At 38.4% G+C, this 27,832-nt stretch overlaps 1 protein-coding gene across 1 annotated transcript in view; it reads left to right on the top strand.

The window, feature by feature from the left end:
- The first annotated feature begins 7,411 nt into the window (after nucleotides 1-7,411).
- Nucleotides 7,412-27,832, top strand: part of stag2b (stromal antigen 2b) — a 248,895-nt gene continuing 228,474 nt past the window's right edge. The window contains 1 exon segment of the mRNA XM_051934406.1: nucleotides 7,412-7,675. The gene's annotated coding sequence lies outside the window, so the exon portion shown is untranslated.

Genomic DNA, 27,832 nt, shown 5'->3' on the forward strand with positions numbered 1-27,832 from the left:
CTGCACTTCAACTGCATCTGAGTTGTTTCATTTAAAATTCATTGTTGTAATGTACAGAACCAAAATTAGAAAAAAATTGTCTCTGTCCAAATATTTATGGACCTAACTGTAACTTAACCTTAATACTAATTTTTTAAAATGCTGTTCTTGCAAAGATTCTTTTAAATTTTATACAAATAGAATTATAATATTCAAGGAATCTTTATACTTGGTCTTGTGCATGTTCTCAGTGGAAATAATTTAATAATTCCTGTGTGATTAATATACTCCTTAATAGTTAAGAACACTTACTCCTCTAACTCTTATTCTGTGTGAGGCTGTTGTGGGTATGAAGGTGTGCATCACGTTTATGACTTTTATTTAACTCACTTAATCCACACATGGATCCACAAGAGACTTTGGAGATGGAGTACTTGTAGGGGAATGGCTAGAGGTTTACCTCTTTTGAGTATAGCTACTCTTCCTATATGCAGGTCTTGTTTACATATCTCAGGAATAACAAAACTCTTTGTAGTACTAGGGTGTTGTACCATGTTAGCCATTATGGATGTAGTGAGAAGTCAAGCAAAATTACACCTTTTATTGGCTAACTAAAAAGACTACAACATGCAAGCTTTCGAGGCAACCCAGGCCCCTTCTTCAGGCAAGATGTAATCAATCTCAAAAATGTGTACAGAACGCTGTATTCACAATATATTAATGAAAATGAACTTTCCTGACAAATTTCCACTGGGAGACGAGTTGTTTCATGCAGACTAATGAATGGACAGACAGACAGACAGATGTGGCAATCACAGTAGGTTCTTATCACATTATATATGAAACAGCTGTGAGTACCTCTACCTTAAACCAAATGATTAAGTTTATTTTAAAAATAATAAATTGTATCAACAATTAAGTATGAAAATGCATAGGTGATTAAAATCACCAATTAACATAAAATAAAGCTTAATTTTCTAGCAGTAGAAATTAAAACTAATGAATAATTTAACACTGAATTTAAAAAAACTGTCAAAAACTAAGATAAAATAAAAAATAAAACAGGCCAGCAAACAAAGTAATTTAAAGATAAAAACTGATACATTCCCAAGCCACAGTACACCTCAATAAATTCAACAAAGCAAAAGACCAACTCACAGGAAAGCACCGCAGGAAGGCAGGCAGACCACCAACTGAGACAGTCAGTGTCTTAGCACTTTGACTAGGAACTTAAATAGGGCCAACGTGTAGAATATCTCTGATTGCAGCACACCTGGCTGATTAGGAGGCCCTGTCCCTGAAGGTTCAATTAGTGATAAGATATTAAGTAAAGTACAAGTGGGTAATAACAAGCATTTAACGAAAGTCAAACATTAAACTAATACTAAGATAAGGCAATTATACATATATACAAATAGAATGACATAATTAGTAAAGAAAGAAGCAGAAACAGAAAGAAGAATCAAAAGTAAAACCAAGGATTGAGCCCCAGTGCAATCCTGATAGTATTAATGTAAATTTGTATTCATTCCAATGTAGTGTTTTTTCCAATATTACATTTTCACAAGCAAATAAATACTTACTATCTAGGTAACTAACTTTAAGAATAATTTTCTTTGATAGGTTAAGACTGTTCCACACTACTATGCAATAAATTGAGTTCCTGAAGGGCTTTGTTAGAGCCCATCAGTAAAAGAAAGAGAATAGGTAAAAGATTGCTCCGGTGCTGAAAAACCAAAAAAGAAGCAGGAAATAAACAGAAAAATAGTTGCACACATAATGTTATGATTCTCAAAAGAATATTCTTAGTATTTAGCATATTGTTACATATGTGTTTTAGAATTTATGATTTTTATCACCATTTTGAAACATTATGATGTCTGCAGTTATGTAGTATTTTCTCACCATATTGTTTACCTTCTCTAGGTACAGTTGCTGGTCATGTGACATGTATATCATAGCATCTGACACCACTATGCTGCAGAAATTCGAGATCCAAGTTTTTGCATTCATTTCAAAACTAAGCAAATGAAGAATTGTGTTTCTTTCTGTGGTTAGTGCTCCTTCTTTTTAGTAGAAGTTTCAAAATGTAGGCCATGATACATACAGGAGGAGAAAGTGGGAATAAAGTCAATGAGGAGGAAAAGACTGAAATACCATAGAGAGAGAGGTTGGGAGCATGCACTGAAATAGCATGACACCTCAGCACCACACTGGTTCGAATGACATGGGACAGTGTGAAGTTTTTTACAGTGGCTGGAGTGCCAATCCTGCCACCAGCTCCTAATTTTTCCCTGGAAGTTGGAGGACCTGCCTGCAGGGCTGGATGCAGGTTAACATCATACCCATAATGGAGCAATTGCAGGTTAAGGGCCTTGCTCAAGGGCTGAACGGAGTGGAATCACTTTTGGCATTTACGGGATTCAAACCGGCAAACTTCCGATTGCCAGAGCAGATCCCTAGACTCAGAGCCACCACTCCGCCCCATAGATCATAGTGGGTAGAAAGACCACAGTGGGTACAAAAAGAAACCACTAGGGAAAATGAAGGAATTTAAAAGGTTACTAGTGGAGAAATGTATGATCCAATTTCATAATGAGCTTATTTTCTTCACAATAAGATAATTTTGGCTTTGACTGAGTTATGTGAAATGCTTCACAACAGGCTTTCTGCAGTCTTCGGTCCCAGAATCAATCCTCAGTTCAACTCCATGCTTAATTTCTGTAGATGGCTGGACATGTTTTACAAGAAATTCAGTAAATAACATTCTTTGGCTGGCAGTAGGCCCATTATATAATATTAAATGTTCCAGAGAGAAATTCAGCCAAATAAATAAATAAACACAATAAACAATAAAGCTTCCTGAAACGCTGAGACAGACACCGTTCTACCAATTTATCTGTGTGTAAAATTGAGACTGACACCGCTCTAACAATTTATTTTCAACCTTAATTTAAAGGTTTAGAAAAACTGACATTTCTAATATTTCCTGAAGTTGATAACTTATGAAACTGAAGACTTTACCACCCACCATCATTTAATTAATCCTAGGAAATATCAGATGACTAAAATCTGTCAACCACACTCTAATCTGTAATTTAAGAATGAATAAGTTCAAAACGTTAAAGAGGAGGGAAACCATTCACAGATTACAAGGTTAGTTTAGAATCCTACATTTAACTAGAATTCTATAAGGAGACTTAACAACTGGAGTCATAAGATCACTGTTCCTCATGCTTGTTATTATTCTTGTGGCTGCGTTTAGAAATAGAATGTGAGGAACGAACAAGCTGCTATGCATTAAAAGCACCATGGCAGTAAGCAATTCAGCATAGTGTACATACATACATAAATACATACCTATTCAAACCCACTTAATCCAATTCAATGTCGTGGGAGGCAGTAAACAATTATTCTGCTCAATACTAATTCATAAATAAATCTGTGTATTCTGCACAATAAGAAATTAGACCGTGGCACACATAATAATAACATAATAACAGAATAACAGAATTGCATTACATACTATTAAAATTAAAACCAGTTTAAATGTTTTAAAATCATTTTACTATTCACCATAAATCTTATTGAAGCAACTAAGTACTGAGTGTATAACAGAAAAGATCAGCAAGTTCAAGTCCAACTTTACGGTCATTTGTACCGTATGCGGTACAATAAAATTCAGTTACATGTGCCTCTCAGACTAGTAACAGTAACACCAAATACGGGCAAAAAAACAACAACGAATACAAGTATATGTATAATGTGACATACAGTATATCCACACCAATATGCATTGTATTTGTCAGTATAAGTGGCTGTAGATAAAAACTATCTCTACATCTAGAGGTTCCAGTGCTAATGGTCCTGTACCACTTGCCTGAGGAGAAAAGAAGAAAAGTGACTGTACAAGATGGCTGTTGCCTTTAATAATACTATTTGCCCTACTAAGGCAGTGTTTTGTATATCCTAAACAGAAGGAAGCTGCATGCCAATAACAATCTGACCTGACTTCATGTCCTTCTTCTGTAGTGTTTTGTGGTCCTGGGCTGAGAAAACGCCGTACCAGGAAGTTACACAGCCAGGGATGACAGACTCCACTTTGCATCCACAAAAAAATAGTGACCATTAATTTGGACAAGCACATTTTTCTTAGCCATTTGAGGAAGAGAGGGCATTGGTGAATGTTATGTCCATTTCATGATGTCAGTCATGGTGACACCAAGAAATGTAAAGCTGCTCACCTCTCTCCACAGCATCTTTTCCAATAAAGCTGGAGGGGAGGGCTGAAGTTTATAATCAAATTGTTGGTTTACTGAAATTAAATGTGAGACTGGTGTCATGGAACCATTATGCTAGAAAGTTAAACTCTTTCCTGTAAGCAGTCTCATCGTTGTTATCAATCAGGCCTCCAATGCTGTTATCAGTAAATTTAATAATGGAGTAGGAGCTGTGCTTGGTCATGTCATCATAGTTCAACATGTTGAACTCTGAGTCTCTACATTCTTCTAATCTCCATGTAGGTAATCTACATGTTAGGTTGACTGGTGACTCTAAACATTTCTAGTATGACTGAATATTGGTGTGTATTTTGCCAAAAGAACCTAACTGAATTCTTTTAAACTATAGAAGAAAACTGGAATCCTGAGAGGAAACACATAAATGAAGTGGTAATGTGTTACCCACTGAACCAAAGGACCAACATGGACAAAAGCACTTACTTTTATAATTCAGTAATCTTTACAAACATCCAGGCCTAATCCTTTTCATACACCGAATTGTCTTAATCTAGGCTGTTTTTTTTTTCTTTATGGTAGTATTTATTTTACCATGTATTGTAGTATTCATTCATCCATTTTTAACAGGTCAGGTTGGGTTTCATGCACTGGTAAAGCATCTGGCTGCACCCACCACATGATGAAACCCTAGGTTGGCAACATCCTTGTTGGCAACACCTCAGGCAGACACATGGTCCAGTCACACCTTCCAGAAATGAATTGCTGCCATAGCTAGGTGTTACGTGGGCATCCCCTTGGCCTGGTCCAGCCGCTCAGGTTCTCAGAAATAAGGATCCCGCAAGCTAGATCAACCTCGGGAATCATGTCATATGGCTGTAGTGCCATAACTGACGTTCCCTCACAATGCAGGTAACGTGCTTCATTTGGGACATCAACGAGCAACCACTTGTTCAACACAAAGTTAAACCAATGGTACCTAAGGATTCTCTGAAGAGACACAGTATCAAAGGAATCCAGTCTTCGTTTCAGGTCACTGCATAGCATCCATGACTTGCAACCATATAGCAAAACAGGGAGAATCAGGACTTTAAAGACTTGGACCTTTGTCCTTTTGCAGATATATTTGGAACGCCACACATCCCTTTCCAGCAACCTCATGACCCCCATGCTCTCCCAATCTGTCTACTGACTTCATAGGAAGATTCACTTTAGACATGAATGTCACTGCCGAAATAAGTAAACCTCTTGACAAGGTTGACATTCCCTCTGCAGTCAGACAGACATTTTTAACTCAATGAATGAACTTCACATTTTCAGGGAGTCAAAGGCTATTTTGGCAGCATCAGGTGCAACATAAAAACCTGCCATTGAAAGCATCACTCCATTGCAGGGCACATTATCACTCATACCAGTGCTCACTCATATGAGGCCAATTTAGAGTTGGTAATTAATTTAACACATTTACTTATGATGCATTTTTGATGAGGTGAAACACCATTAAGAAAAATTACAAAAAACTGGAGAGAATGTACAAGTTGACGCAAACAGCTCTGACCACTACACCACTATATTATGGCATATTTATACATTAATAATAATATATTTTATTTATATAGTGCTTCACAGAGTCTCAGAAAGAAACAGCCGGTATATGCAACATTGGATAGAAATGTTTCCTGAACAGAACACTAAAACAGATAGATATTTAGGAAACACAAAGCATTAAATAGAATAAAAGACAATAAGCCAGAGTAAAATACTAAATTGAATACTAAAAGAAAAGCCTATTCTTTGTGATTTAACACAAACTCAAAATATACTGAGCATCTGAACAGAGAGGAAGACTGAAAGAGGGGGCAGAATGTTCTCAATGGGTTTTTACTATGTCCTCAAGATATGCATGTTTTATTAATCAACACTACTACAAGAAAGAATGTGTATACATTATATATAATACATAATATATATTACATATGAACTAATATATATATATATACTGTATATATATATATATATATATATATATATATATATATATTATATATATATATATTAGTTCATATTCACCTACTCTCACCTTTTCTTCTTTCATCTGCTCTGGCTTTTTTCTCACAATATACTGAATGTTATCTGTTCTTTCCTTTTCAGCTGCACACCTGATGAAAGCTATATACAAATGGTATATACAAAGTAGTGTGTCTTTAACCTTTCCTGTTCAGCGTGGCAATACATGTCTTTTTTATATGTTTGTTGGCTTTGAATGCAGGTTAGGTGGATTGGCAATTCTAAATTGGCCCTAGTGTGTGCTTGGTGTGTGTTTGTGTGTATCCTGTGGTGGGTTGGCACCCTGCCCAGGATTGTTTCCTGCCTTGTGCCCTGTGTTGGCTGGGATTGGCTCCAGCAGACCCCCGTGACCCTGTGTTCGGATTCAGCGGGTTGGAAAATGGATGGATGGATGGATGTATTTTCCAGCTTGCTTCCTTCCATGCTCCCTGTGTTGCTTGGGTAGATAGGCTCTTCTTTCTCTCAAACCTGTGATGAAAAAGGAGGGTTAGGTCATAAAAGGGTAGGTAACTGTAACAACCTTAAAGATTAATCTGTTGACTACACGGCCTGTTCGCCTGTAAATACCAATACAGAATGGAGGTTTGCCACACACAAAAAATAATATTTTAGATATAAAAATCTTATGCCCATATTACAGAATTTTTATTAATTAAAATACTGCACATTATTTATTGCTTTGGCAGGCATTTTACCAAATAAAACTTCGAAAGAAATTAACACACACAGTATATTTAGATTTTTAGCAAGAAAGTACAAAATTAAAAGGCAACTGAGAAGTACATTAAAAAAATGCTTCGCAAACACCTAATGCGGGTCCTGCAGCCAAATTCAATGGCATGGCTTCTCTGCTGAAACGCGCAGTAGCACTAAGACCCCGACTACACCAATAGATCCAGTCTTCCGTTTTCGGCTTCAGTTAAATTAAATCGAGCGTATGGGCGAAGCCCGCATTTTCAGGGAGAGGCTGTACGTGCACACGGTCGGCCATTCGTTGTTTGTTTGCGTGCGTAGGTGGGCGGAGCAAGACCGCTCACTGTAAGTACAGTATAGGTTTGTTTTCATCCGAAATTGCATTTACTTCAAGGTTCCGCTAGATGTCACTCTTCACAGAGCCCATACGCGCCGCTCACTCTGGCCGCCGGGTGGCGCATCTGCAGCACACGTCTCTCTTCGCGTCAATCTCCGAAACAACAAACCGAAAAGAGCAAACGGGGTAAAGAGAGAGAGAGAGAGAGAGAGAGAGTCCAAAACGGTTTCAGACCGCCACTTTTAAATTGCTCTGTCAAATAACAAATAATTAATACAAAGCTCGGGTGTTGTTTAGGACCAGGATACGGACCGGGCGGTCGCAGGAGCACAGGAGGACGTCTGGCGCGGAGCTCGGCGGCGAGGTGAGTAGTGTAAAATGGCGGAGAAGGAGAAGCTTCTGGAAGTTTGTTAAGACTGTATTTTTTCGAGACAGCATTTAGCAGTCTGAATGAGCGAATCCCCGCCGTTGTGTTGTGTTAGGTATGTCCGGGTAGAGGCAGCTTGGGTGACGGCGTTTCTCGAGCTAGTTCTGGTGTGCACCCCCCCTCCTGGTTACTGAGAGCGGCCGCTGAGTCGCTGCAAGCTAAGCAAGATGGAGGACACAAGGACGAGGAGGTGGAGGCGGGGAGATGTGCAGACAAGCGGGGGCCCGTAGAGCTGTGGGGAGCAGGGAGTGCCAAAGCTTGGGGATCCGAGGTTTACCGGGAGAGAGCATAATCTAGCACAATTTGCGCCTCATTGTAGGATACATGGGTCTTTTTGACAGCTGTTTCTGACGGGGGTTTTGGCGCCACTTTCGTATTGCTGATGAACATATGCGTTTGCCTCGACCCTTTGGGTATGATGAGTAGAGGATTGCTTGTATTAGCGTATTGGAAAATAGCTTGGACTCCACCGCCATTTGCGCGGCCTGGTTTATGTGCCGCTGGAACGGTACAGAAATTTATTTTTCAGCTCTCTACGCTTTGTTTCCTAATCATGGAGCCCTTATCTCTCCGGTTTAGCCACACCCAAATGAGTGATAAGAGATAGCTTCTAGTACCGTGCTGTTAAGTGAACAGTGGATTCATGGCAGAGAGAGTAATGTATCTTTCGTTCTTCTAGTTCAATTCTATCCACTCTGGACCCGGTGCCAGGACTCCCTTTGACCGTCCAAAGTGCGTCATTCCGGCAGCCGCGTTCGGCTTGTTTACGTCTGCCATTGCTAGTAGAGCGCGCTGATTGGACAGTACCTGAATGGGCGGTTTCTGGTCGCCTGCGTGCTGATGGTCAAGGATGATTGGGTCAGGACAAGTGGGCGGAGTTGTACCTATTCTGCATAGTGGGCCAAATGGGGGATGGGTAGTGAGCATGTGAGCTGAGAGCGTCTGTAGAAGCTCCCTGTCTTGTGTGGAGTAGTGTCTCGTAACTCATTCATGGCAGAACTAAACGAAACTTAGACTCCAGGTTTTCGAATTTCTTAATTTTATCGATTTAATAAACGCTTGTATCCAAATGATATTTAAGTGCAAAACTGTGTAATGGTGTATACTATTGATTACACAATGAATTAATAGATGAAACAGGATGTCGTAGGCTTTTTGCTTCTCGGTTAAGACTGTGCCGCAATGTTTATGACTTTTCTACAGGTATTTGGATTGTCATCCAGCTTCTCCAAAACTGTCAATTAAAAATGTGAAAATATATTCTGTTCGGCTAGCTGGTGAACTTAAGTTGGTTTCAGTGCGAACGGGCTGATGATCCTCTGTGATGAACGTATTCGGTTCGGCCAACTGGTGAATTTAAGTTGGTTTCAGTGCGAACGAGCTGATGTTGCTCTGTGATGAACTCGTGTCCTCTACAGAGTTGTATTCCACTTGTGCCCAACTGCTGCAGATACAGGCACTGTGCCATTGTAAGTTACAGTTCAGCGGGTTTGACTATGTGTGCATATCAGAAATGGTTATTGCAAAATGAGAACCATAACCAAATGCAAAAGAGAAAAATGGAAATGTACAGTTTTGTAATCTAGTTGGCAACGTTACATTTTCAAAAATAAAGTTAATGTCAGGTTTTCAGAAATTTTTGGCAAAACATTTGGTGTTTTTACCCCTCAACATGTTAAAATATACATATAAAGAATGATATAAATATATCTGTGTGTGTGTGTAGATATCAATGTATATAAAATAAATGTTAAGGGTTCTGTCTATCATAAATAAATTTTCAGCCAAGATCTTGCTCTCAGTTGACAGCTTATTAGAACAGTTTAGACACAGGCCATTCAGCCCAACAAAGCTTGCCAGTCCTATCCACATAATTCTTATAAAAAAAATAACAGTCTTGATCCACTGTACTAATTCCCTTAATAATTTTAAACACTTAAATCATGTCACTTTTTAATCTTCTTTTTTGCGTAAACTGAAAAGGCCCAGCTCTCTTAATCTTTCTTCATAATTCATTCCCTGTAGCCTTGGAACGAGGCTAGTCTCTCTTCTCTGGATCTTCTTAGTGACTTCTGAACACTATCTGGAAGTTCATAGCATAGAATCCATTACAACTCCTAAATCCTTCTCATAAGATGGACTGTTGATTTTCAGTCCTGCCATTGTGTATTCAAACCTAACATTTTTACTTCCTATTTGTAATACTTTACATTTACTGACATTAAACTTCATCTGCCTCAAATCTACCCAAGCCTGTATGCTGTCCAGGTCCCTCCGCAATGATTTAACGGATTCCAGATTATTTGACAATTCATCTATCTTGGTATTATTTGCAAACATAACCAGCTTCTTATTTATATTCCTATCCAAATTATTTATATGTGTTAAAAATATCAGCATCCGTAACTCTGACCCCCATGGAACACCATGCCTACTATCGGCTAATACTTTTAAAGCTCCTCACAGCATTACCCTCTGCTTCCATAAGTGCCACTTTGATTGTGCCCTTTTGTTGTTTTCTTGTAGAATTGCACCCATGTTAGTGAAACATGACCTCCTTCTTCTGAATCCATGCTGACTGTTCAGAAAAATGCCTGCACTTGCCATGTGCTGCTCAGTGTTATCCTTAATTCCTTCCAGTAATTTTCCTGCCAGGAACGCTAATGTTACTGGCCTAGAGTTGCTTGCATCTGCCCAATCACCATTGTTTTATTACGGGATAATATTTGCCATTTTCCAGTCCTTCAGAATTTCCCCAGTGTGCAGTAACTTCCTAAAAATATGTGTCATGGGTTTATGTATGTACTTGCTAACCTCCTTAAGAACTTAAGGGTAAATATTATCTGGTCCTGGAGATTTTCTTGATTTCAGCCTATTTAATCTGAGCAGTACTTTTCTCTCTATAATTTCCAAATCAATCAGTACCTCCTTAGTAGTCCCAACATAGCGTTGGGAGGTTATCTACTTACTCACTTGTGAAGTTATATGTGTAACATGACTCATGAATTGTGCATGCCGGCCACCTCACTTACAAAAGTGTGCTTCCAGTCCTTCTTACGACAAGCAGTAACATGAACGCACACCGTGCCATGGCTAACAGGAAAAGCACGTACTATTGCTGTCAGGAAAAGAACCATGGCTGGATCTGGTGATAGTGAAGCACATTGCACAGGTCAAATAACCATTTTTAGAGCTAGAATCAGTCTTACACTTTTGAGTGCAACAGAAAGTCATACACGACCAAAGAATTGGAGGACATTGCAGATACCTCAGCAGAGTCACTTGGGGTGCTGTGTTTCAAGAGGGGTGCATGTACTACCTTTCTTTGAGAAGTAACGGTCTGTGTGTTACTAGTTATAGTAATAAAAATACTTAGAAGGAGTGAGCATGAGGCAATCTGAAAGCAAAAGACAAGTGTGGACAGAGTGCAAGTTCTTTCAAATAGACAGTGTGTTTACATCCACCGAAAAACTGAGATTGGCTAATAACCCAGTTAATGCAGAAACCTCGGTTTACAAATGCAAGTCCAGTTCTAGAGTTCTTCTTTGGTAAAATGCTCCAACTTAGCAAAAGAGAGTTGAGCATCATCATACACTTTGAATCTGAAAATCAAGCATGGAGCCTGTGATGAATTTTTTTTTTTGTTTTATAAATCAGAAGTAAATAACATCCATCCCCTTTTTACATCATTGACCTGGGCCTATGAAGATTTGACATAGGGAATCTGACTGCTGTATCGCCTAATCACACTGTTTCAACATATAGCAAACATTTTGATTATACTTAAACTGACACTTCATAGGTTTTTGTTCACAGGTTGCATTCGGCATTCTCTTTTCTGCTTGACTGTACGATTATGCCATGTAAAGAACTGGTATACCGAGACGAGTGCTTCTTGCATTACCTAGTGCTTTTGAGATAATAATAAAGTAGGTATTCTTACTTCAATAAAATAAGTGCTCCTGAGAGTAAGTCGCCGAGTTTAGCACTGTATGTTCAGCGCATCAACATAAAGTTAGCGATTTCTGAAGTACTAAGGCAGATTATTTCAGCCAATAGATGGAACAATGTGATCACCTGAGCGCATTTGCCTGAGCGAATTTATCTTGTGGAAGCTTCCATCGTTTTCTGATATTGCCAATAGTAAAAGTGCTCACTGTTATATTGAATGTTTGGAAGGTGCTATTCAGCTGATAGCACAGTATTTATAGCAGTTTGTCCTAAGGGGAATAATGTTCATTGCATTCTGAAACAAAAGTGCGTTTTATCATGCTCTACAGAAGAATGTTGTGTTTTGTAAATACTGATTTCACTATGGAATTTGATTCTAAATTGTTGTTCCTATGCTAGTTGTTCTAAAATTTTGTATATGCTGTTTATCACTTTTTAAAAAATTCTTATTATGAACACTTTGTACGTATGCATCAGTGGGAATAATGTTCATTGCATTCTGAAACAAAAGTGCGTTTTATCATGCTCTACAGAAGAATGTTGTGTTTTGTAAATACTGATTTCACTATGGAATTTGATTCTAAATTGTTGTTCCTATGCTAGTTGTTCTAAAATTTTGTATATGCTGTTTATCACTTTTTTAAAAATTCTTATTATGAACACTTTGTACGTATGCATCAGTGGTTTATTCAACCATATTAATCCATTATTCTAATCCAGTTCAGTCACATTCATGCTCATGAGCAGAAATTCTAGCCTGATCACTGTCTGTTCGGAGACTGAATATTCATTTGCCTGTTTTTTTTTTTTCTTTAGTTTTTGAGGCATGTGTTAGACTGGCTGATGACTCTTAATTGGCCTGTAGAGTTTGTGAGTATTGGCTTGTGCAAGTGAATGATACAATTTGTTGTTTTTCTTTTATGCTCAATGATGCTGAGATAGACTGTGGGTGCTTGCAACACTGAACAGGATTAGTCATTCGTGAAAATGGATAAATTGGCCATTTCAATTGTTTGTAAAATTCCATGCAACTTGTCACAGGTCTTTTGAAAATAACCTTACCCTTTAAAGTCCAATTGTAAATTAAGGAGTGCTCATAGCTGTCAAAACACATTTCGGTAATTCCTCAGTAAAGTCAATTATACTGTTTTTTACAGGCTGAGTTTGAACAGACCATGGGACAAAAGTAATGTGTGTACACAGAAGTTGCAATCAGATTTGGTTCTTACGATTTGTTTTTTAAGAAAAAAAGGGGCAACTCTAGTATTTGGATACATTAAACTTACTTAAAATCTAAGCTCTTTATAATCAACTTAATATGTTTTTAGGAAAACCCAAATGACTCCTGATATACTGTAGTATAGAGTTGCTGCATGTACAAAATATTGAAAAAGCATGTCTTCTAACTTTCATATTTGAAATTTATAGTCCAATAGGATGTGTCCACGAACTATTTTATTATCAAACCTATTATTTTTAATGCCACAAATGAAAGCTAAAGGTCACACTAGACAGAATTGAGGTAACAGGTTAGTTAGGCCACACTTAATTTCCCCATATTCACTATTTGAATAAACTTGTCACAATTATTGTTTTAAAATGCTAGAAGACCTATTAATTTTGTATAAATTGCTCTAGTAGATTTTTGTTGTACAGAGAAAACCATTTTGAACTTTTAATCTACTTTTGTACCCAGCTATGTACATGTGCAGTGCATATTTTTCCAACTAAAATGATTCTTGCTTTTCCCATATGATAATATATTAGCCTTCAGCATGTTACTTTTAAAATCATAACATTTGTTGGGAAATTCATGTGATTTACATAACACTTTTTTGTGTATTGTAAACAGAGATGGAAAAAGTTAAAGGATCAGTTTTGTATCCCTGCTGACTGAAATCCAGGGGCATGTTATAGGCAAAATTTATGAACTAGCAGCCTTAAAAAAATACTGAATGCAAGCATTTAGATTCATCAGTAGCAGGAATAAAATGCAAACTGAAAAGTATATACAGTAATCCCTCCTCCATCGCGGGGGTTGCGTTCCAGAGCCACCCGCGAAATAAGAAAATCCGCGAAGTAGAAACCATATGTTTATATGGTTATTTTTATATTGTCATGTTTGGGTCACAGATTTGCGCAGAAACACAGGAGGTTGTAGAGAGACAGGAACGTTATTCAAACACTGCAAACAAACATTTGTCTCTTTTTCAAAAGTTTAAACTGTGCTCCATGACAAGACAGAGATGACAGTTCCGTCTCACAATTAAAAGAATGCAAACATATTTTCCTCTTCAAAGGAGTGCGCGTCAGGAGCAGAGTCTGTCAGAAAGACAGAGGAAAGCAAACAAATCAATAGGGCTGTTTGGCTTTTAAGTATGCGAAGCACCGCGGCACAAAGCTGTTGAAGGCGGCAGCTCACACCCCCTCCGTCAGGAGCAGGGAGAGAGAGAGAGAGAGAGAGAGACAGAGTTTGTTTTTCAATCAAAAATCAATACGTGCCCTTCGAGCTTTTAAGTATGCGAAGCACCGTGCAGCATGTCGTTTCAGGAAGCAGCTGCACAAAAGATAGCAACGTGAAGATAATCTTTCAGCATTTTTAGACGAGCGTCCGTATCGTCTAGGTGTGCGAACAGCCCCCCTGCTCAATCCCCCTACGTCAGGATCAGAGAAAGTCAGCACAAGACAGAGAGAAAAGTAAGCCGGGTAGCTTCTCAGCCATCTGCCAATAGCGTCCCTTGTATGAAATCAACTGGGCAAACCAACTGAGGAAGCATGTACCAGAAATTAAAAGACCCATTGTCCGCAGAAATCCGCGAACCAGGAAAAAATCCGCGATATATATTTAAATATGCTTACATATAAAATCTGCGATGGAGTGAAGCCGCGAAAGGCGAAGCGCGATATAGAGAGGGATTACTGTACATTAAGTTTCCTTTTATTTATTTTTTTAAGTGTCAAGTCATATGCAGTAAGCCATATATTGATCTACTCAAAAGTAAGGATGCTTCATACAAGTCCATTAGTACTTATGTTTAAGTCTGAGGATGGCTTTGCTAAAGTCAAAGATATAGCAGTCCACCCACGATCAACGGTCACTTGTTAGCGTATTTCCACATTATAATTGCCACATTTATTATACTAAAGGTACTCATATGAAAAGTTCTAATCTAATTCTTGCTTTCAGAAACCTGGATTTTAGCTGAGATCTATTGTAACCCTTTGATCATGATGACAGTATAACAGAAGGTTTCTTGACAGAAGTGATGCAGTGCATGTTGCCGACCACATGGAATTTAAGTACTGCAGTGGCCATAGGTGGGCTGTCGAGAATGACATCAAAGTCAGTTTTAAAGAGATGTCAGCATAGTGACAAATAGAAGCTGCACTGGACAGGAGCTTAATTTGATGAAATGAACAAGGGACAGTTAGGGGTCAATGACAACATGAAAATGGAAGTGGAGTAAAAATTGTTATTGTAGTACAGGGTTCCTTAGGTGTGGCTCTGGAAGCCTCCAGTGGCTGCAGTTGTTTTGTTACAACACACTGGTTTAATTAAAGCAAGTCATTGCCATTAATTGAAACTCTATTTCATTGTATGGCTTGCTGATGCTTTCATTCTGCCATGACAAAATATTGTTATATTACAGATTTGTGTTTTCTGGTGGGTATCATCCCAGTGGTTAGTGAACTGGAGCAAATTAGTGTTATTTCTTCACTTTTTTGTCTTCTAGGAAAAAGCAGAACAGTGTTGAAAGCGTCCATAGGCACCTATGTGTAAAAAAGGGTGTTGGAAGCCTGCATGCTATTTCTTGGTTCTTGAAGAGAGTTTTCTTGTTAGTGCTCATTCATTATACTGTATATACAGTGATCCCTCGCTATATCGCGCTTCGCCTTTCGCGGCTTCACTCCATCGCGGATTTTATATGTAAGCATATTTAAATATATATCGCGGATTTTTCGCTGCTTCGCGGGTTTCTGCGGACAATAGGTCTTTTAATTTCTGGTACATGCTTCCTCAGTTGGTTTGCCCAGTTGATTTCATACAAGGGACGCTATTGGCAGATGGCTGAGAAGCTATCCAGCTTACTTTCTCTCTCTCTCTCTCTCTCTCTCTCTTGCGCTGACGTAGGGGGGTGTGAGCAGGGGTGCGGTGTGAAGCTGCTTCCTGAAGGACATGCTGCACGGAGCTTCGCATACTTAAAAGCTCAAAGGGCACGTATTGATTTTTTTTATCTGTCTCTCTCTATCTTCCTGCTCCTGACGGAGGGGGTGTGAGCTGCCGCCTTGAACAGCTTTGTACCGGCGGTGCTTCGCATACTTAAAAGCCAAAAAGCCCTATTGATTTTTTTTTTGACTGCTTGCTTTGCACTCCTTTGAAAAGGAAGATATGTTTGCATTCTTTTAATTGTGAGACAGAACTGTCATCTCTGTCTTGTCATGGAGCACAGTTTAAACTTTTGAAAAAGAGACAAATGTTTGTTTGCAGTGTTTGAATAACGTTCCTGTCTCTCTACAACCTCCTGTGTTTCTGCGCAAATCTGTGACCCAAGCATGACATTCTAAAAATAACCATATAAACATATGGTTTCTACTTCGCGGATTTTCCTATTTCGCGGGTGGCTCTGGAACGCAACCCCCGCGATGGAGGAGGGATTACTGTAGTTCATCATTGTGAATCTTCTTCACTTGATCATGCATGGCAAAGTTAAGTATTACAGTGACCCTTGAAGGAAATTAGAATGGTGTACTCCATGGTTGTAGCTTTAGATCAGCTCCTTATTTCCTTAGTTCACTGTATAGTACAGATATTGGACAGCTGCTCAGCTGTTATAAATAAATATGTATATAACAGACTGATGTATATGAGGAAATTAAAAGGTACTTTGCTCTGATATGAGGAATGTTACCTTGCAGAAAATGTGACTCGCGCTTGTGAATCACAGGTGTTATGTGAACCCAACTTTGAGAACCACCGTTAAAATGTTTCCAACCAGTTTTGTTAGCAGATTTTAACCCATTCATAAACCATTATCAGAGAGACTAACTCTCGCTTATATTGATGCTGGAGTGCCATTTATTCAATTTTAGTAACCACTTATGAAATGCTAGCAGCACTGATGCTCCCATGAGTGAAAGCTCACTGCACCTTGCAGTACAGTCGAGATATTTTATCACCCTACATTTCCATATCCACATTTGTGTAACTTCTAAGCTTTAGTGGTGATATTGACACATTTAATAGTTAAAAGAGCATTGTGCTGTTGGTGTTATTATTGGTGTTTATATTTGCAGTAGGTTTCACAGTATCTGGTCATGCTATCTAATGCATTACATTAGATAGAATAGGAAAGTCAAATTTAAGTTTGAGCATAATACAGTAATGCAAGTTAAAGTACTGCTTATAAAATTTGTCATTTTTTGGGCATAGTTCAAGCCAATTAAATAGGGAAAATAAGATAATGGAGACAACCCCACCCATATCCCTATCTATGACATGATGCAAATATAAAAGTAGGTCGGGTATTGTTTAGATTTTGATTCCAAATCTGATTGCGATTCTGCTTAAAGTGTTACTTGAAGCAGTAAAACTAAAACTGTGTTTTAAGATAAATAATTGTAAAATAAGATTTCTTCAACCTAAATATCACAAATGCACAAAGTAGAGTGTGTGCATGCGTGCAGCAATAAAGACAGCAGTTCTTGTTAAGAAAAATCTGCATATCAGCCTTTTCTAGTAGTATGCCTAGTTTTATGAACTGTAGCTTTTTTATTGCTACCTTCATATTAGCAGAATTATCTACAGAGATGTCATTTACTTTATTGAAGATGGCATATTCCTGCAGGATATCACTAATTTCTTCAGCCACCACTGGTCCTGTTAGTGCTTTATAAACAGCTTTTGCTTTAAGAACTTCAGTGATGTAATGTGCTGTCACTGTGATGTAATGATCTTGAGAAATACTTGCCCAGCTGTGACTGGTTAAAACTACTTTGCTGACATCACTGAGGTCTGATATTAGTTTTGACTTCTCTGCCTCTTACCAAGCAGGCACTAAATGATTAGATAAAATTAAAATATGTCCAGAAGAGGGAGTGTACTTTGGATTTACAGCCTCTCTCTGCAAATAGAAATTCAAAGTAACACTAAAATTGACTACAAGTAAAATCGTCAGATTGTAGTTTATTGTACTTTTTATTACTTAGTTTTCCTACCTACCTAAATGACAGTGATTCAACAACTGAAAGAGAGCGTAACTCTTTCACCACAAATGCCGTGAGTGCTGTATAACTTTTCAGTTTTCTCTGTAGTCATCTTTGCCTTCATTGCCCAGGAGGTGAAGGAGAAGTGGCGGAAGTACACCTCTGCAAACAATCATCTAAGAAAAATATTGTTTGTTAAATAGAAGCTAATTTGCTGTCTTGCAGTTTAAAATAAAAGTTGCTTATGCCGTTACCAGTTACGTTATATACGTTACCTGTGTGCGATGTGCTAGCTTAGGCACTTGGGCAGGGAGACCGTAACACATTGAAAGCAGTACTTTCTTTTAAATGTATACTGTACTGTAGTAAATGTTTTGACAGTACAGTCAGTTGTACAGTCTCCCCTACAAGAAATCATCTTGCCACAATTGCTGCATTTTGCTTTGTTGCTGTTTTCTTTTTTGAAACATAGTATTTTTTAGTTTTTTTTTTTTTTTTTTTTTGAGCATTTGCTGCAATCCATAGTTCACGTGCTGAGTAAAACAAACTGACACGCCTTTGAAGTATGACATGATGTGGCCTTACACAGAGAAGTTGAGGGTTAGAGAGAGAGAGCGCAAGCTCGCTCCGCTCATGTCACTAGGAACTCAGAAAGCGTCCGTGAGCAGCTGACACAAGGTGAGTTTTTCATTTAGCAAAAGCTATAGACAGCCGTCTCTAAGCCAGGGGCTCCCAACTGATTGCCGATAGTTACCACAGAGCAGATCTTTCAACTGAGATGCTTCGTGGTGAGTCCACGGCATTACATTTATAAATTTGATTGAAAATGTGAGTGTAGGAATCAATTAATGGAACTGTAATTCAAATTTCTTTTTGGTTCCCTGGTTCTTGGAAATTTAGAATCGGTTCTCAGTTGGAACCAGTTCTTGAGACCCAACCCTAAATTTGTGTTGCATGTCTTTGGAAGTAGCAGATTCTGTACTTCTTTTGGGGAATTGAAGTGTCTTGATTTAGCAAACCATCCCATAGTAAAAAATAATAATTATAAGGGCTGTGTAGGTTCCGACATGTTCAATTAAATAGGGTTAGCTGGCGTTAAGAATACCACTATGCTCTTGTGCTTTTTTCCCAACAATTACCCAAAAATATAGACATTTTTTTCTGCATAATTTCTTGCACAAATTTTTTTTTTTTGTGAAAATTGATCAAATGGCCTAGCTTTAGAATTATTACGTTATATTTTTTCATTTATTTATATCTTTTTGTCAAATTCAAATATATGAAGCTGGTACCTATCTCTTTAGAAGACTGAACAAGACTGGAATTCATTCCTTTCCTTTTCCTCTTACATCATTATACAGATCAAGTAGGACTGCATGATTTTATAGATGTGGGGAATACAGATGGAATCAAGGAATTAGTACATAAATATGTATTTCAGATAAAAACACAAATGCATAGAATTTTGGGCGGACTTTTACACATTTTTCATTTTCATTCATCTCGATCTCTGTTTATTACCTGCAGCAGTTTTGACTACATTCAGTTACATTTGTCTTAAAATTACAGGAAAAAGGCAATTTATCTCAACACAAAAATTAGGATGATTAAGTAGTATGAGGGGGGAAAGGAAGCAAATGTGATCGCATGTGACTTTTAAGATATCCCATTATAATTGGTGTTTGCCGCACTTGCAGTACTGCTGTGCTTTTGATTTGAACCCAGTTAACCTCTGACGCTTCTGTGTTGTGACTCACGATGTGCCGCTTCTTGTGACCTGCCACGAAGGAGTAATGAAACCACACTGAACTCCTTTATCTGTTAATGTTTATTATTAACAGGCTGAAATATTTAAACAGAAAACATATGAGTACTCAAACTCTTTTGGTACAACTCCTCTCATAGTAAGCACAATGAACACTGGGAAATGCTCACACAGGCGACATAACATAACAGACAAAGAAAGGATTTGTGAAGCTGTTAAAGGTTCAGTACCTATGTGAGCAACAGTAATAATGAAACAATATAATAAAATATATAATATACACAAAATATACACAATGTGCTAAGAATGATGATAAAAAAGGATATAAAACAAACAATATGACTTAAGGGAGTTATTAACTAGTATTATACATACAGTCAGATTTGAATACATATACCGGTTGGACCGGTCCGGTCCATCTCTAAGCAACTGAAACGCAGGTAAACAGAGTTGAGCTGAGAAACCTGTGCGGCGGTGGGGGACGTGATAGCAGGCTGCTTGCTGCTTATTGACACATTTACAGGACAAAAGACGCTGATGGAGAGGTGCGAAGCGATTTAAGGTGGGACGGATCTACAAATTTTTTCGTAGGCTCTGGTAATTCTAGTGTTAAATGGGTGCATGTCAGTGCACTTCTTTAAATTTTCAACAAGGCATCTTGCAGCAGTCACACACTTGGAGATAGCTTGGTAGTTCTTCATAGCACTTTGCACAACCAAGTTCAGGATGTGACCTGCTCATTGCACTGATTCCCATCCATGCCTTTCTGCCAAAATCTTCATTACTGCTATAACATTAGCACCAATGTCATGGAATGTCCAGTGGAATGTCATATTTGGCAGTAACATCTTCAAGCCATTCTGCAATATTTGCATCTGTGTGTCTCTACAGGATGTTGGACTTCATCTCCCAAACCTTCCCAAGAAACTGACACGTCACCCCCAGATATGCCTCTGTAACAACACTTGACTAAATGTCAGTTGTGAGTGCAATGCTGTCAGTCTCCTTAAGGGCGTTCTTCAACTTGCCTTTGGTTTCTTCTTACTTTTTCTCCCATCATTTTTATGAAGTAGGTTCTTGAAGGCAGCATATACCTGGCATTGAAAGTGGAAATCCTCTTCTGAAAGCCTTCATCCTCCATCATAGACAGAGGGAGCATATCTGTGATAATCATGTTCAAAATGCTTTCTGTGAACTCAGCTGCTTGCTTAATTGAACATGGTGCATCTATCCGCACAAAGCTCTCCATACAATGTTGTGATTTACTAAAAACAAACAAGTGAAACAAATATTGATACATATTGCTTGCCTTAAATATCATACTGTAATTGTATAATACTGGCTAATGTGTATTTATTTAATATGTTGAAGGGTTGCCCTATACCTGCTGACTCCACTCACTGCAAGCAAACAGAGCTGTATACCTACTATATTGAATTGGTAAATTTTATGCTCCAGTTGCTATTTACACCACCTGATATTTTGCTTTCTGTAGTACATGTTTTTTATGAATCACTGTGAGGTACAGGTGTGTTAGTAACATGAAAGAAGCTCAGGCTTTCTCAGATTAACTGGCCATCATATTGATTTGCGTTCTTAACTAGCCATTACATATACAGTAGCTATAGTTAATGCACATTCTTTTTTTTTTCTTTTTTTTTTTTTTTTTAAACTAGCCTTCATCACAACAAGCAATCGTATTGTTTTACGTAAAATACTAAAGTTAACGTTACCTTGTGTCAGGGCCGCTCTGTGGACTGGATGCTTCCTGATGAGATGCTGAAGCATTGAGGTTGTGCTATTGTGGTAGGCTAATTCGGTTTTACAATAGACACACTGTGCGGAATTTTCATTTTTTTTTCCAGCTTGAAATGATCCCAAACTTTTGACATTTTCTGTCGTTTTCTCTGGCCCGTCTCTTCGCCCCTCACTATTTTCTCTCTCTCAATTTTGCAATCTGCGCTATCAAATCATGTCTTCACTTTACGTTTCAATAGCTTTAGCGTGTTGTGCGACACTGCTAAACTCGCTGAGGTGGAGTTTATGTGGGTTAAATGAAGCTTCAACGCAAAGAATTTGCTTCAATGAATTTTAGTAATCGAATTACTCAAGTTGTTCGAGGAATCGTTTTATCCCTAGTATTTTTTTTATTTTGTAGTGTTGCTTTATCAGTTACTTTGTAACAACGTGATGGCTGTTGTCAGTTCTGAAAACTGCTACCTTCAATTGTAGTCCACTCATTAATGTGACAAAGGAGCAATTTGCCGTTAATACGCACATACCCAATGTAGGCAAAGGTCACTGTCATGAGTGTTCTGGTGTTTTATTATGGACAGGGATACTTTTATAAATGATGTGAAAATGCTATTGAGGATGGAGATCATTTTCATTTAAAAACTACATAGTATGTGGATGTAGCCTGTGTTGTGCTTCCTGCCACTGTAATGTACTGTAATGTCATTAGTGAGCTGGGGTTTGTTTTTACTCTTTTTTTTTTTATTTTTATTAAATGTTATATTTCCCAGTGTAATGATGACTGTGAAGGAGTGTGTGTTTTTTTTTTTTGGATATTCACGTGGAGAAAACATGCTTTATGATAGAAAACGCCCAATTATTTTTTTATTATTATGAATAGGTGTAATTTTCAAAATTGGTTTTGCATGTCTTTATACCTTTTCATAATATTTTTAATGAAAAGTCAAGCAAAATGACACCTTTTATTTGCTAACTAAAAAGATTTCAATATGCAAGCTTTTGAGACTGCTTTTGTTCCTGTAGTTTGTGTCTTTTTTGCTAATGGACCTCTGTTATTACAAATCAAGTGTATTATCTATATACTGTATATAAAATCCCTATGTGCGTACAGGTTGTCACAGGCCGTCTAATAAAACAGATGGCCTGCTAGTAGTAATTTTGATGAGAAAAAAAAAAAGGATGCAAAAATGTATAAATAATCCAGTGACGCGGCAAAATCAAATCATGAAGAAGGGGAAAAAAAAATAAAAATTGTAAAACACAAAGGCTCTTACCCTAATATATATATATATTCAATTCCTGTCCATGCAAGGGCATTAGCAGCCTTAAAATAATACAAAACTGGACTCTATGTCAGTCCAGGTCCCCAGTACAACTCCTCAAAAAAATAATCTCAGGAGTCGTTTTTGGTCCTCAGGAGCCTACCACACTCCTTTACAGCAACCAACAGCTCAGCGCTCAGGCACCTCTTAATTCTATCCACACGATCCCCCTCATTGCGGCCACAACTGTGCTTATAAAGCCTTTTCCATTAGCAGGACCGGCTTACCTGATCGTAGGGAGATACCATTTAAGACCTTCCGGGGAAATCGTACCATCCAAATACAAATCAAAATATACGACAACCACATATACCTAATAAAACAATAAACAACAAAACAACAAAAACATTTATACCTAACCTCGAGGTTATTAACATACAAACTTAAACATTACGGTACATGTACGCTACTAATACTATTTGGACTTCTCATACAGCTATCTTTGGACCTTCTCAGGCACCTGTGACTACGTTTAGCATCTGCACCCCCTTTAAAACACCAGTCGGTAAAAATGATATGTTATGCGCGAGTCTTGTGCTCGAAACCTACGGCGAAACCTCTGAAAAAGAAAAAAACCTTAACAACCAGATGGTAAGACCAAATATCTTACAAAGGTTAGAAAAAAAAAAAAACGTTCCCCTTTTTTTTTCCTTATTGCAAACCTGCTAGTACTTTGCTCATTGTAGTTCATATGTAAAACTTATTGAAAGTCTTGCCCTGTAGCTATCTGTGCTATAAATAGATCAGCGTCACGGTGAGGCTATAGCGTCACACAGGTGTCCGTGTGTGGGTGTCTTCTGTTGAAGTGCGCATGCGCGGGGCACGATGCTTTGCACGATATTACTGTCAGAGAAAGTTAGAGGCGTTTTATGGAAATACAAACCAGTATTACTGCGAGAGGAAATTAAAGGTACACAATACAGTGACGCATATTACAGCCACATACAAGCCAGTATTACTGTCAGAGGAGATTAAAGGCATATTACCGACGCGCACGCCTGTATTACCACCACAGAAAATTAAAGGTATATTACGGATGTACAAGCCAGGGGACGTACAAGACGGTATCCTTCAATAAGGGCGCGCACAGGCATCCTTCAATAAGGGCACGCACAAAAAGGCGAGCCTCAAAAGGACGACCTCAATTGGGCGCAGCAAATAAAGGCGCGCGTAAATGAAGATCTGCACCTTTGTTGCTCTTCACATATTCCAGAGCCATTTGAACTAAATTATCTACGAACGCCTTTATTTGCCGTGCTCAATTGAGGTCGCCCTTTTGAAGCTTGCCTTTTTGTGCACGCCCTTATTGAATAGAGCCGTACAAGACAGTATTACTGTCACAGAAAATTAAAGACACACAATACACGGCGGCAGCCCACGAGGAACGGTCAGCTCAGCAAGTAAATATCAACAAAAGAGAGGCTGAAAGAAAGAAAAATACGACCAACAAAAAGAATGAGGTCAAAGTCCCTTGCCATTTAATATAGACTGTTCCTACTAATGTTTATGCACTACTGTTCTAGCGCCCGTTATTGTAACGGGCTAAATGACTAGTGTGGTTTTATTTTAGATATTTTTTTTGTTTTGTTTTTTTAAAAACATTTTTGAATCTTGCAGTTACTGAGGTTGTATTTTGTATGCACAGTATAATTATATATAAATATCAAATTTTATGTATGTATATATATATATATATATATATATATATATATAAAGTAAAAACTGAAAAGTTACAACTCCATATGTATTTGTCCCCTTTGCTATCAAACCCTAAATAAGATCTGATCCAACCAATTAACTACAGAAGTCACCTAATTAGTTTATTAGCATCCACCTGTGTGCAATCAAAGTGTAACATGATCTGTCGCATGATGTCTATATAACTAGACCTTTTCTGAAAGGCCCCTGACTCTGTAACACAACCAAGCAAGCAACATGAATACCAAGGAGTGCTCCAAACAGGTCAGAGAACAAGTTTTGGAGAGTTATAGATCAGGGTTGGGTTATAAAAATATTCCATGGAGCACCATTAAATCCATTATAAGAAAATGGAAAGATATGGCTCCACTATAGATCTCACAAGAGAAAGCTGCCCATCAAAACTCGCAGACAGGGCACGCAGGGCATTAATCAGAGATGTAACAAAAACACCAATGATAACACTGAAGAAGCAGCAAAGATCCACAATGGAGATGAAAGTATCTGTCCATAGGACCACTTTAAGCCGTACACTTTATAGAGTGGGGCTTTATGGAAGAGTGGACATAAAAAACAAACATACATCCATCCATTTTCCAACCTGCTGAATCCGAACACAGGGTCATGAGGGTGTGCTGGAACCAATCCCAGCTAACACAGGGCGCCAGCCCACCGCAGGACACACACACACACACACCAAACACACACTAGGGCAAATTTAGAATCGCCAATCCACCTAACCTTCATGTATTTGGACCGTGGGAGGAAACTGGAGCACCCGGAGGAATCCCACGCAGACACGGGGAGAACATGCAAACTCCACGCAGGGAGGACCCGGGAAGCGAACCTAGGTCTCCTTACTGCGAGGCAGCAGCGCTACCACTGTGCCGCCCAAGACAAACATTACTTAAGGAAAACACTGATAAAACATGTTTGGAGTTTGTCCAACATCATGTTGTAGACTCCCCAATCACATGGAAGAAGGTTCTCTGGTCAGATGAAACTAAAATTGAAATTTTTGGTCATCATGGGAAATACTATGTGTGGTGCAGACCCAACACTTCTCATCACCCGAGACCGCCATTCCCACACTGAAGCATGGTAGTAGTAACATATTGTGAGGATGTTTTTCATCGGCAGGGTTAAGAAAACTGGTCAAGATTGAAGGAAATATGGATATCCTAAATATAGGACATTTCTTGAGAAAAATCTTTCTCAGTCTTACATGATTTGAGACTGGGATGAAGATTCACCTTCCAGTAGGACAATGAACCTAAGCATAGTGCTAAAACTACTGTATACTGGAGTCATTTAAAGGGAAATGTTTAAATTCCTGAAGTGGCCTATTCAAAGCTGTGATTTCCATCCAATGGAGATTCTGTGGCTGTACACCAAACGCAATCCATCTAACTTGAACTTGAAGGAGATAGAGCAGTTTCATCTTGAGGAATGGGTGAAAATCCCAGTGACTAGATGTGCTAAGCTAATGGAGATGTTCCCCAAGAGACTTGCAGCAAAAGGTGGCTCTACAAAGTATTGACTTTGGGGGGTGAATATCTATGCACACAAATTATTTCTGTATTTTTTTTTTGTCCTATTGTTTGTGTGTCACAGTAAAAAAAAAATTGTACCTTTGGGCATGTGGGAATACTGGGTTAGATTCTAAAAATTAAAATAAAAGCACTGGAAATATAAAGTTAAATGTAGAAGAATGTAAGACAGAATGGTCAAACTATTTGAAATGTGGCAAATCCAAGCCAAGCATATTTGAGGTAGTGCTGGGTGGTATGACCAAAATTCTATATCATGGTATTTTTCAAAATTATACCGGTTTCACGGTATTGGACGGTATTTTTTTCCCATGCACGAGTGGATGTTAACCAAATTTTCCACTGCAATTACTGGCTAAGAATAACCTATTACACTGTCATGAGAATTGTACATTGTACAAAAAAACATTTTAATGTGCACACTAGGGAATCCATTCCCGGACGGGTTTATCCATTCCCAGTAATTCGGGACTCCCACATGTCATTCCCGGGAATGACACAGTGCATGGGCAACTTATATGTGAATGGTTTTAGAACGAGCAACACTTATTTTTTATAAAACTACTGCAATATGTTGACACCAATAAAAGACTAACCTTAACTACAAGCAGTTCATGCTGTCATATAAGCACATGTATCTAGTTAGTTGCGGTAATAAGAGCGTAGAAAGCACAACGTGTCGAGCGTGCGGTCGTCCAGGCGAGAGCGCACCTTCGTGCAGAGTACGCCAGCCGCTGAGAAAGCATGCTCTGCCTCCACCGAAGTAGGCGGCACAGTCATCAGATACTGATACACTTGTTCTAAACAACGCCCGCACTTGCCGTTGCTCTGAAACACCGGCATTTCAGCTTTTACTGATGCGTCCAGTTTCTTGTCATCATTCTGTGATGGCAAGTTTCTTAGCACAGGTAATGCGGATGCAACAGACTGACACATTGCGATTTCAAGTTCCTGTTCAAAGCTGTCAACAGCACAGACGTCAATGAACTCTGCCCCGTCCTGGCATTCGTGAGCTGCAGATTGCAGACTCCTCCCAGTCCACTGTGCTTAGTTAGCCGGGAGACTGAGTGCTGCTGGTCTGTTGTTGACTGAATCAATCAGCAACACACTACTCCGTGGGCCAATAAAAGTGCCACTTAATTATTTTCAACTATAACTCTGTTATTTCTTGATCGATTTTTACACTTTTACACACTATATATGCGAGCTTGGCTGTTCCCGTTTTCCCGGGAATTACAGCAGTTTCATTCCTGAGAATGAAAAATGTCCAGGTACCGGGAGGCCAGGAATGGATTCCCTAGTGCACACAAGTATTAATACAGGTTCGCATGGCCCCATAAAGTGATAGTTTTCGAGGGGGTGGCATTAATGAAGAGGAGGAATCACATTGCATGATAGATGCAGTCAAAATATAGAGCCTTTTTATTGAACAAAGTTTGCAAACAACTTAAACTAAAATTTTGACAACATATTTTCAACCATCCAAAGAGGCATTTAGACTTAGTAAAATATCCAAAGGTGCTTGTCAGAAGTTGTATTGCTCTGAACATGTCTTAGTAAAGGAATAAATAGTAAATACTTTTTGTAAACCAACTACACTTTGTTAATGTTAACAATCTCTGTCCACTGACACGTTAAAGTGACTTTTTAAACAACTTTACTATTATTAAACTACATAATATTTAAATTAATAAATAATAACAATAAATAATAGTGCAACTTCCAGTAATAATACAATTACTTCCAAGACTTCAAGCCCAGGTGCATTACACAGTATTCACCAAATGAAAATAAAATGAAACAAGTGCAACTTGGTGATGACATCTTTACCAACTGAACCATCATTAAG

Source organism: Erpetoichthys calabaricus, chromosome 12 (assembly GCF_900747795.2).
Source record: "Erpetoichthys calabaricus chromosome 12, fErpCal1.3, whole genome shotgun sequence".
Taxonomy (NCBI): domain Eukaryota; kingdom Metazoa; phylum Chordata; class Cladistia; order Polypteriformes; family Polypteridae; genus Erpetoichthys; species Erpetoichthys calabaricus.